The sequence below is a fragment of the Pteropus medius genome, unplaced genomic scaffold, assembly GCF_902729225.1.
Source record: "Pteropus medius unplaced genomic scaffold, Ma_sr-lr_union100, whole genome shotgun sequence".
Classification (NCBI taxonomy): domain Eukaryota; kingdom Metazoa; phylum Chordata; class Mammalia; order Chiroptera; family Pteropodidae; genus Pteropus; species Pteropus medius.
Window position 1 is genome coordinate 59,372,033 of NW_024349800.1, and position 11,019 is coordinate 59,383,051.

Consider the following 11,019-nt stretch of genomic DNA (forward strand, 5'->3'; position numbering starts at 1 on the left):
TATTCAACAAATATTTGTTGAGTACCTACAATGGACCAAATACTAATCTGGGCAATGGAGTGAGCACGGCACAAAAAGTCTTGTATTTTGGAACTTACATTCTAGAGACAGAGATAGAGTATAAAAAAATTCATTTGGTTTGCAGCCAGTTAAAAAATTATGTTTTTTATTTTTGTCTCATAGTTCAGGATTTCTGCAGCAAAGTCAGTTTCAGACCATGTTTTTTGAAACTATAGTAATAGAGTTATAGGGAAATTTAGTCCATGCTAATACTACATTGTAAAGAAAATCAATGAAGTTGCTAACTTTAAATGATTCTTTAAGAAATTATTTATGTCTCCTATTTTTTTTCCAAACTATAACTAAAATATTTATAGTAGCATTTTACTAAACATTCCAGAACCATAGACACTGGTAGAACCAAAGCTTTTATATCTTCTTTTTTAGATCGATCACAATTGAGATAGAATATTGTTTAGGTAAGTTTAACGTATAAATGCATGGGGAAAAACATTAAAAGCTTTTCTTAAGTAGTTTGGAATCCCTCCTTGCTGATTTTGTGAGCAGCGATAAATGGTAACAATAAATGATTTGTGTGTGTGTGTGTGTGTGTGTGTGTTTAAGTGGTAGAATTCTTTGATTTGCTAAGAACAAAAAATGGCAGTTTGTGAGTTCCAGTTGCTTTATTGCAGGGAATGTTAATTTTTTCTTTGGAATTTTGGTCTCTTTGTGTTTCCTGTTCTACTTTGTGTGCCACTATTTTGATGGATGATAATTTGTAGTTTAGACCTGCTTCATCTAACTGTAAAAGTTTTCTCTAATCAAGATTCCCCTACTGAAAAAAAATGACTCTGATTCTTTAAAAATGTTCGAATAGGTTAATTATACTGAAAATATTGTTCCTAGTATGAAATATATAAACACTATGAAGTTTTTCTCAATATTTAAGCTTTCACACATTTGTTATAAAATTCGCACTGAGCCGATCTTTATATGTAGCTCAGAGACCGTTCTAAAATTTTTGTCCAGTTACCAGTTGACAATCCCTATTCTCCTTTTCATCAAAAAGTCCATCTTGATTTCTTCCCCATCATTGTCAAGTTCAATTTTTCAACAGAGTACAGGAACTTCAGAGCACTTGTAAAACAATCTTTATGCAGACAAATATGTGTTTATATATATATATACTTCAGGATTTTTTTTATTCTGGTATAAACTTTTAAGATTGTCTTTATCATGTCTAATTCAACATTTTTTAAATTCATTCACACTTTCAGAGACTACAAAGCATTCAACCTCATAGCCACAAAGTCTCTGTTTTGTATTCACTAGTGTAAAAGAGACTTAATGACATTAAATAATTGACATAGCAAGTAAACTGGCACAAACAGGTCTGGGACCAAACATGGCTAAATTGGAAAGCATTAATTTGACTGGTGAAAAGTATGGTCCCAGTAGAGTGTGCCAAGAGCAACAGTAGTTAATCCGGCAAATTCGTAACGTGGTGGTTAAGAGAGTTTCTATTGTATTGTCAAAGACTGAAGTATTGGTAAATGATATATGTTTTTCAAAAACTATAACTTCTGATTGATCTTCTAAAATATTACTGACATGTAATCTCATTATTATTATTAATTTTATAATTAATTATATTTATATATCTGTATATTATATATTGATATATAATATATTGTTTATTTTGTTATTTATTATGTATTTTACCATAAACATATAAATATTAATGTCGTTAATATTTTTAGTGGCCATTTGTACTTTCCTCTTTGATCAATTGTCTATTCAAATTCTTTATCCATTTTAATTTTCTTTTTCTTATTACTTTCTAAAACCTTTGCACATGATGTCATATATATAGCAACTTTTTTTCAAACTTTTTAACCTCAATTACAATGGTTTTGTCATTCAGAGGTTTGAAACTTTAATATACTCAAATCTATCACTTATTTTTATACTTTCAGGATTTAAGGTACAATTTAGAAATGTTAAAAAAAAAAGATAAGAAATGTCTTCTAAACTCTGATTATAAATATTTACCAGTATTTTCTTCAAATATATTTCTAGTATGATTTTTTAAAATAAACCAAAATTTAAATTTATTCTGTATATTACAAGTGAGTCAAGGACAAAGGTCTCTTCCTCCTCCACTCCTTGCCAAGGCTAATTAGTTGTCCTGAAATTACTTACTAATTAGCCCTTTTTGTACCACATTTATGGCACACTCAACCCCATCACATGCATGCATAGATTTCTGGATTCTCTATTTTGATTCATGGAGTTGTTGATGCATTGAGTTGTTGATGAACTCCTGTGTCAACTACAAGGTCTGTTAATTACAATGGCATTATGTTAGATTTAAGCATTTGGTGAGGGAAGTCTTCCCTCATTATTCTTACTTTTCCCAAACTGTGTTAAGAATTTTAATAAGCTTATTCTTCCAGGGCAATTGAAAAAAATTTTTTTCTGTTTCATTAAAATTCTTTTCCATTAAGTTGAATATATAGATTGGTTTCGGAATAACTAGCACTTTTACAATGTTGAGATTTATTTTCAAGTACAATATATTCAAAATTCGTTTACATTCGTCTAAAGAGTTTCATAATTTTGTTCATATAAGCTGTATTTGTACTTAAGCTAATACCTAGTTATTTCATATTTTAATGTTTATTGCGACTGGTAATTGTTCATCATATTTAATATATAATAACAATATTGCTATATAGCAAAGTTATTAATTTATAAACATTTTTTAACCAGCAAACTTACAATTACCAAAGCCTCATAAAACAGTTTTAGTTGATTTTGGATTTCTAAGTGGACAGTCTCTCTGAAAATAATGACAAATTTGCCTCCTACTTGACAATGTTTACAACTCTTACTTTTGTCTCTTTCATCATTTATTTTGTACTTGATTCAGTCTTGAAAATAACAGAGAAAAAAAGGAAAGATAAATAAAAATAATCAAGGGTAAAAAGCAGATGTGAAAAATAGCCGAAAAATAGGTGAAGATCTAACACTTTGCTGGCCAGGATCTGAAAGAGATCACAGAAAAGATGAAAATAAGATATACTCTAAATATATCTAAAAACTTTTCTTGAAATAAAAGAAGATCTGAATCCCACCCCATCCAGTCCCACATCTATGGTCTGAAACTACGTCTCCATCTCATTGACTTCGAGGTTGACTGTAAGAACGTGCTTTGGCCAATGGAATATGGGTGTTTTTCCAAGTCAAGTTGAGGTCTGAAGAGGCATCACATGTTTTTAGGTACCATTTTGAGCCTCTGAACTCTTTGATAAGGAAAACATGTTCCAGGTATTAAGGCTCCTTACCCTGAGCTCCAGCCTGAAGACACATGGAATGTGTGTCCCAGCCGAGGGTAAGGAGACCAGCCTGAGCCAGCAGCATTCAGCTGGCCCATAGAGAAGCCATACACCTGAGCTGATTGGAGGGTGAGAAATAAATGTTTCCATTTTTGTACGATATCATTTGATTTTACTATGCCATCACTGTAAAAACAAATATACATGGTATTGCAGGGAAAAAATATCAAAGAAATAAGATCAAAGCACATTTTGATGAAGTTAGTAAACTTCAAGGATGCAAAAGCATACCAGAAATCGGTTTCTAGGCTGAGACCACTAAAAAAGAAAAGTAATTCCTCCCAGTCAGACATTGCTTCAGCAACATTAGAAAACAACATGCGATTTTTAAAAAATTTTACAGAGATTTAAAAGGAAAGTTGTATGGCTCCAAATTTCTCGATCAGCAGCAAAGTCACTGTGCATAAAGACAACAACAAAATGATTCTCACGATAAAAGCCCTTAAAAATCAGAACATCTGTGATCTTGAAAATGTGCTTGAAATAACAATCAAAATAAAGATGTCATAAGTGAGGAATTTATGGTTTATGAATAAAGGTAGTAAATATGGAATCAATTTAACTATGGTATCACGTCAGAATAGATATTTTCAAAGAAAAACTACTTAATATAAATTGTAAGTATTAAACTGTTATTGTCGAGATTCATATTCATTCCCTGTTCAGTTTACTATAGACAGTTTCTTTCCTTCTTTCTTTCTTCTTTCTTTTTCTTTTTCTTTAAGATTTTCAAAGACGACAGTTAAGAAATATTTACTTACTTCCCCAAATAAATTGAAGTAATTGTAATAATATTTTTCTAGATTGCGTATGACTATTTTTCACTATTGCCTTTTACATATTAAAAAATGTATTTTTAACTTTTAAAAATTTATCTTTAACTTAATAACTTGAAACTGTTATCTAATCTCTGAGTTTCCATTTTGTCATCTAAACACATAGATAGACATTATAGTATGTAGTGTTTCAGTGAGAATTAAATGAGATATGTGTATGCAAGTACCTATGAGGGAGAAGAAGCATGACAACGGGCACCGAGTCAGTACAGGACCCCCTCTCAGATATATAAAAGCAGCCACGGAATATTTTTATGGCTCACCAGACCACAATTTCCTAGACAACTGGGGCACAGTCTTTTACATCCGTTCCTGTCTGAGTCTCGTACAGTGCCTAGCCCGTAACAACTTCCCAGGAAATCTGTTTAATGCAGATAGGCAGAGATTTAAAAAAAACAAAACAAAAAACCTCCACTCTTCCTCAGAAAGAGAGTTTGCTTAGCAAATATATTTCCAGTCTACATTTGTTTCAAATTAGTGGCTTGCCAAGGCTGTTCAGCTATATGATCAGCAGAGACACAGAAGGTCAAATCTTTCTTGCTGTTCGGGAACTAGCCTGTCCAGCAGTTCCCAGCATGATGGTCTTTCCTGGAAAATATTTAGGAAGACTAGGGCTTTTCTTAGTCATCTCTGTAAACACATTCGAAATATTTAATATGTGGCTGACACTATGCTAGACGTTTTCACGACGATTATCTCATTTAATTTTCATTATCGTTTTTAAGTTGGATGGATATTATCGACCATATTTTGCAGATGAGACACAAAGTATTGAATACGTTCAGTGATTTTTCCCACAGCTAATAAATGTCTGAGCACAGGTTTTGAACCCCAGTCTCTCTGACTCTGCATCTAGTTCTCATTCCCTTGTGTTCCAACTGCCTAACAAAGAACATAGAAAAACACAGTCTTTCTGTTTTCCTGTTTCTCTTCTGTCCTTTCTCCAAACATTGCTCACACAATGGAACGGAATTCTAAGGAGATAGAAGTCAATTCTTTCCTTTTGGAATTCCTTTTCCTTTGGAGCTGTTCCCAGTTCTTGTGTGAAGCACGGTTCAACTTCTACATCCTCTCTTTGACCCTAATATCCTCTGAGGTCCCCTTTCCAAGAATCCTCTCCCACCCATGTGACGAATCACCTGGTTTGCCTTAAGACAGACAACAACAGACTGTCATCGTCTACTAGTAAAATTCCGCAGCTATCCATATATTCGGCTCAGCATTTCTCATTGGACTAAGTGTATCTAGGAAAGCAACGGATTGCCAGTGTTTTTTTCTTTAACAGAACATCCAGCAGATGGTTAAATAAAGTGGCCATGCCAACTTTCATCCATTTAATTAGTCACTCGTTTAATTTATTAAGTGTTCACTCTGCACAAGGGATTCTATTAGATATAAAGAACTCAAAGGTGAATATATTCTCTGTACGTAAGGACACCAAAATCTTGTAGGGGAAGCAATTAAGAGAGCATTACAAAGTAATACGGTTAATTATGTAAGAGGTAGGTAGTGTATAATAATGTAAGGATTAGAGGCTTCGAGACAAACTCTCCTGCGTCTGAAGCCTGGCTTTCACCATTACATGCGTATATGCGCTCATACAGGACTGTTAGTCTTTGAATCTCTTTTTATCTGCAAAACTCGGTAATAATATCTACCCATATCGTCATGATGAAGATTGAACAAAAGCACATAGCATTTGCTCTGAAGAAAGAACCCAATATACGCCACGTCCTATGCCATAACGTAAGAGCAATAATAATAACCAAGTATTTTTTCTCAAAAATAAAGGTTTCATACTTTCCTGTGACTAAATTAAGTAAAAATTTAACTCATGTTGCTTAGACTTATGTGTTTGATTCAGTAAGACCTAAATGAACTAAAATATTAATAATTAAAGGAAAGCTTGGGGCAGAAAGGGGAGATTTGTCAGATCTTCTTTGATTGTTCAGCTAATTGGTCCCATTACCACAAATATGTTGTGCCATAACAGCTAAAACTTTAAAAATTATTTTCAAATGGGGAGCACAGCATAGGGAATGCAGTCAGCATTAACGTAACGGCTAGGCAGAGAGCCAGAGGGGAGACAGAGCGGTTAGGGGGATTGCTTTATAAACTATATAAATGTCTAATCAACACACTATATACTTGAAACTTAAGATAAAATTTAAAAACAAAATAAAAATTTTCTTTTTTCTCAGATATCATCACAAGTGCTAAAGAGGAAGCTACAGGAGAGAACAATGAATTCGCATGAGGAAAAACCTTGTAAGGATAAAATCTGCCACATACTGGGCCACCTTTGGAGGTAGCAACTTTTGTGCCACCGAAGCAATTTAAGTAAATGTCACTCAATCCGTGTGTCAAAAACATGGTGTGGAAAGAATTCAAGTGTCCAGTGAAGTTAGAGAAGTCGAGTTTTTACTGGTCACTCTCGTCTCTGCGAATTGATGCATCTCAGCCTGAGCCCCCTCTTCCCGGGTTAGGCAGGATCCTGGGAAATTCGTTAATTTTGCGCTGTCTGAAAGGAAGGCTGGTGAGATCTGGATGCCATCTCTCTCACCACAGCTCGCTCTCTCTTAACCTTCACAAGGAAAAGGGGTGAGACGAATCCATGATGCTGAATTTTGAAATCTGTGCTCTAGCCCGTGTTCTTTTGCTGTTGCTGTTTCTATATTTTTGTTTTTAAAAGTAATTACAAGGTGATTGTCTCTGACTTCTGTGGCACACAGAACCTCCATCCTAAGCCTGCCCCCCACCAAAGTTAACTGGGGCTTCCTACTGGTCAACCCTCTGGATTCACCAGGATGCTCCAAAACCTTCTGGGTTCACCAGGATGAGCCAAGGTCACTCAGGAATGCAGTGAAAAAGTGGCCCCGCCAACGAAAGACTCAAACCACAGGCCATTCCAGCTGCCCAGAGAGCCCTCTGGCCCGGCTGCTTACACGGTGGGGTTCTGCTCGCCCCCAGAAATCCCATGTTTGCCTGTCATCTCTTTCCCCGAATCTAGACATGGTTTTCTGCATTTTCCTCAAGATTAACACGTGGAGCTCAGAAACGAGACTGGGGGACCTCCGTGCCATTAGAGTGGATCCTGGGCTGTAGCCTTCTGGGAATGACTGTATTTTGCTTACACAAGGATGAGCATTTGAGGATAGTTTGTGCTATTGTAATAAATGCCAGTGTATTTGGACTCCCTGGATTTAAATCCTAGATATCTATTTGCATGACCGTAGGCAAGGTAATTAATCTCTCTGAGCTTCAGGGGCTGCTCGAGTTAAGTTTACCCATGTAAAATTCTTAACACAGTGCCTGGCACATAAATGCTCAGTTAAACTTGCTGTCAATACTGTTATTCCTGCTGTGATGCATACTGAAAGCCCCTTAAGCTTTCAGTCTAACTCAGATGGTCGCCGCTAACATCCTCATCACGCCCACGCACTAAGCTAACCTGATGGCTCTACTCACCTCTTCCCACCCAAGTCTAATTTCTAGCTCCTGCTACCACACTTACCCTTCTAGCCCAGCATCTTCCAGAGGTTTCTGCAGCCAGCATCTCTGGCAAGCTCACACTAGATGTCTGCATGGGTACCAGGCTACCCTCAGTGCCTGGGGACCCTCTCATTGGGGATCATTACGCCACTTCTTTACTGTAGATGGAAATCTCCATGTTTCAAGGCGCAGATCAGTGCAGCCTTCCTCGAGGAGCCTCGCCTGACCAAGGGGTCCTCTCCAATCTCGGCTGGAAATCCTCTGCCCGACCCTGTTACTACCCTGGACACCGGAATCCCTGAGGCTTCAGGTTTATTCTTGTTCTAGTCACTGCTCAAAAGCATTCGTCTTGCTTCGCTACTGCCCTTACAAACCGGAACAGCAGGCGTCAGTTACCGCCACCATCGCAACCACGTCGCTTTGCGTTTTACAAAGCTTTATTAGCGATCTCGATCTCGTTTAATCCTTGTAACCAGTCTCTGTGGTGGGTGCAGCGGCACCGTCCTCTTTGTCCCACGTCTGAGAAAAAGCTAGGTGGCTTTCTGAAGGAAGGAACAAGGAAAAGACTACACAGGAATGGATCTCTTTCTCCTGCCCGTCTTCGCATCCGCCTCCCTCCAACCTCACCGAGTTAGGCGAGAACCACCCATTAGATCGCGCAAACTCAGAGGGGTCCGCAAAAGAAATTGAGCCGGGGCTCTCTCCTTTTGTTGTCCAGGCACCTCTGCTTCTAAAAACGTTGCAACACTGAGCCTGGGTGTCCAGTTAAGGACTGCCAAAAATAAAAAGGCAAAGCCTGTAATCACGAACGGAGAAACTTGAGCTGTTTCATGAAACACCCTCATGTTAAAGAAATGGAATCCGAGAGAAGGAAATGAGCCAAGGAGTAGGAAGGGACCTGGGTCTTCAGTGTCCCACTGAGCTTTGAGCTTTATTTGTCCCAGTATCTACTGTTACCTTCACAAATGCGGTCCGTTTTGAAAGGTGTAGCCACATGGATGTTTGCAAGCGCCTACAAATGCAAAGTACTTTGCCAGACACTCTTGGAAATTAAAAAAAAAAAAAAAATTATAAACAGTCTTGAATTTCCTTCATATGTTTCCTGTACAAAAATATCCATATTATATATTTTAAATCTAGGACTTGATAAGGCTACATGCAAGTGTGTCTATATATCTGCATATGTAGAAAAACATTTATGCATACTTACTCACATGAATAATCAGAGATAGCTACAGCACATAAATACATGCCCACGAGAAAACTACATATATAAAATATTACACATTTATGCGTAAGATATTTATATATATGCGTGCATATGAATGAGCCTTGCTATACCTCTATGTAGAAAGTTAATGAGCTGTGCCTGCTTTGTGATGATATGCATATAATATGTATGTCAAATATACACAAGCTCTATATTTATGCACATGTTCAGAGGCACATGTGTATACAAAGAAGTGCATATGTGCATACATATACATATACAAAGCAGGGAGATAAATGCATACATGTAAATGTATACTTATGATAAACACAAAATATGTACATGCATACGTATGTACTATACTTAGACAATAACACATGTCCTAAATCTACATATAAATCTACACGAATTATTTTAAAATTCAGTACTTGTGAATTTAGTTTCCCTTTCTTGCATCCTTGACATCCTTCACTCCACCCTGCTTCTCCAGTAAACCCTCCAGGATGGGATTATTTATTGAAACGCCTGCACACACCCTCATTCTTCAAACCGCACGCCCTGTTTGGGTACTGGCGATGTTTCAGGGTGGAAATCCAATAATCCAAGTGTTCAGATGTACCCAGCAGGGCTGGAAAGAACCTAGAAACAGCTCGTGGAGAGATGCCACTGAGCTCCGACGGGGCTTGGGGACCTGGGGCTGCATGACAGGACCGGGAGCTTTGTGTCCTCAAATGAGGTATTTCTATTCAACCCGCATTGCTTTCCAGCCAACCCAACATGTGTGGCTGCTAAAAATCTCCTTTAACCTCTGATATGCAGGAACAATTAAGGAAAGTATGATTTTAAGTGCAAAAATTGTATAAGGCATGATGACATTTAAAGCTATTTATAGATGTCACTTTCTCAAAGAATAAATAACATTCAAAGCAGGTGTGGGGTTTATTTATGTATTCACTGATTTGAAAAATAACTACTTTGCACTTGCCGTGACTGTGCTAGGCACCGGAAGTACAGAGAACAAAGTCGTCCCCAGGGAACTCACGCTGTAGAGCGAGGTCTGAGCAAGGACAACGCAGCACGGTGTAGGGCGGTCACTCGGGTGTGCGGGCTGGAGACGTGAAGGCCGGGTGGGAGCAGGAGTCAGGCAAGGAAACAGGAAGGACACCTCAGACAAAAGAAACAGGGACACGGCGAGAGTTAGGCGATTTCGGGAGGAAAGAAATCGCTTAGGACTGAGGAAGAGAGCCCGAGAGGAAAAGGGATGGAAGAAAAGACGAGGCCGGGCGGGCACCATTCCAGAGTAGCACACGGAGACTTCGCATTGATCTTCAAATAAAACAGGTGCCATCGCGGTGTGTCTGTGAGATGAAAAGTCTGAGTCTGTACTCCTGAAACACAGTGACTACAGAGAATTGTGTCCTTCATTTTCTTCCGTTGCTCATTCGGTGTCGATTAGAGCAAGAATACATTTGATGAGAATGTTATGATGCACCTTTGAACGTAAGTATGTGCGTCACTTAAACCAAGGGAAAGGTGATGTTGAAGTTCTAGCTTCTTTACTAAAAATAAAAGAAATGTATAAAACGTCTCAGTATTCTACACGAGTGGCACACCGGTGTAGTGGACAGATTACGGATTTTCGGTAAAATGATTGCATTAAGGGACCCGATGAATGGCCTCTCTTTATCTAAGCATCATCTTTGCAAGTGTGACTTCAGATCTCTTTCCATCTACAGATAGCATCAGTTTCTACGCTGGAATATTCTGCCGACCAGATTCAAGACAATTTTCAGCGTGATACCAACACAATATTCTCCCTCGTGTGGGGGCGGTAGGATGAGGAAGACGTGCCAGTATGATAGTTAGGCGCCCAGGCCTGTGCACTTCCGCTCTTGCCCATGGGCTCCTGTCATTCCCAGAGATCACGTGGCACCAGGGGCGGTCTTCCCAGCCGAGACCGTCCAGAAGGTGCCGTCCCGGCCAACACGGCAGGGACAAAGACCCAGGAAGGAGCTCGGCCTCCACCAGCGGGGCCCGATTCAAGTCACCAGAACGTCCCATCTCGCCCACAGATGAATGCGCA

General features: G+C 38.3%; 1 long non-coding RNA gene across 1 annotated transcript in view; it reads left to right on the forward strand.

The window, feature by feature from the left end:
• LOC120621950 (uncharacterized) overlaps window positions 1-9,667 on the forward strand; it is a 30,846-nt gene extending 21,179 nt beyond the window's left edge. Inside the window, exon 4 of the long non-coding RNA XR_005658357.1 lies at window positions 6,436-9,667. This is a non-coding gene — a long non-coding RNA (uncharacterized LOC120621950). The remainder of the gene's footprint in view (window positions 1-6,435) is intronic.
• The last annotated feature ends 1,352 nt before the right edge of the window (window positions 9,668-11,019 follow it).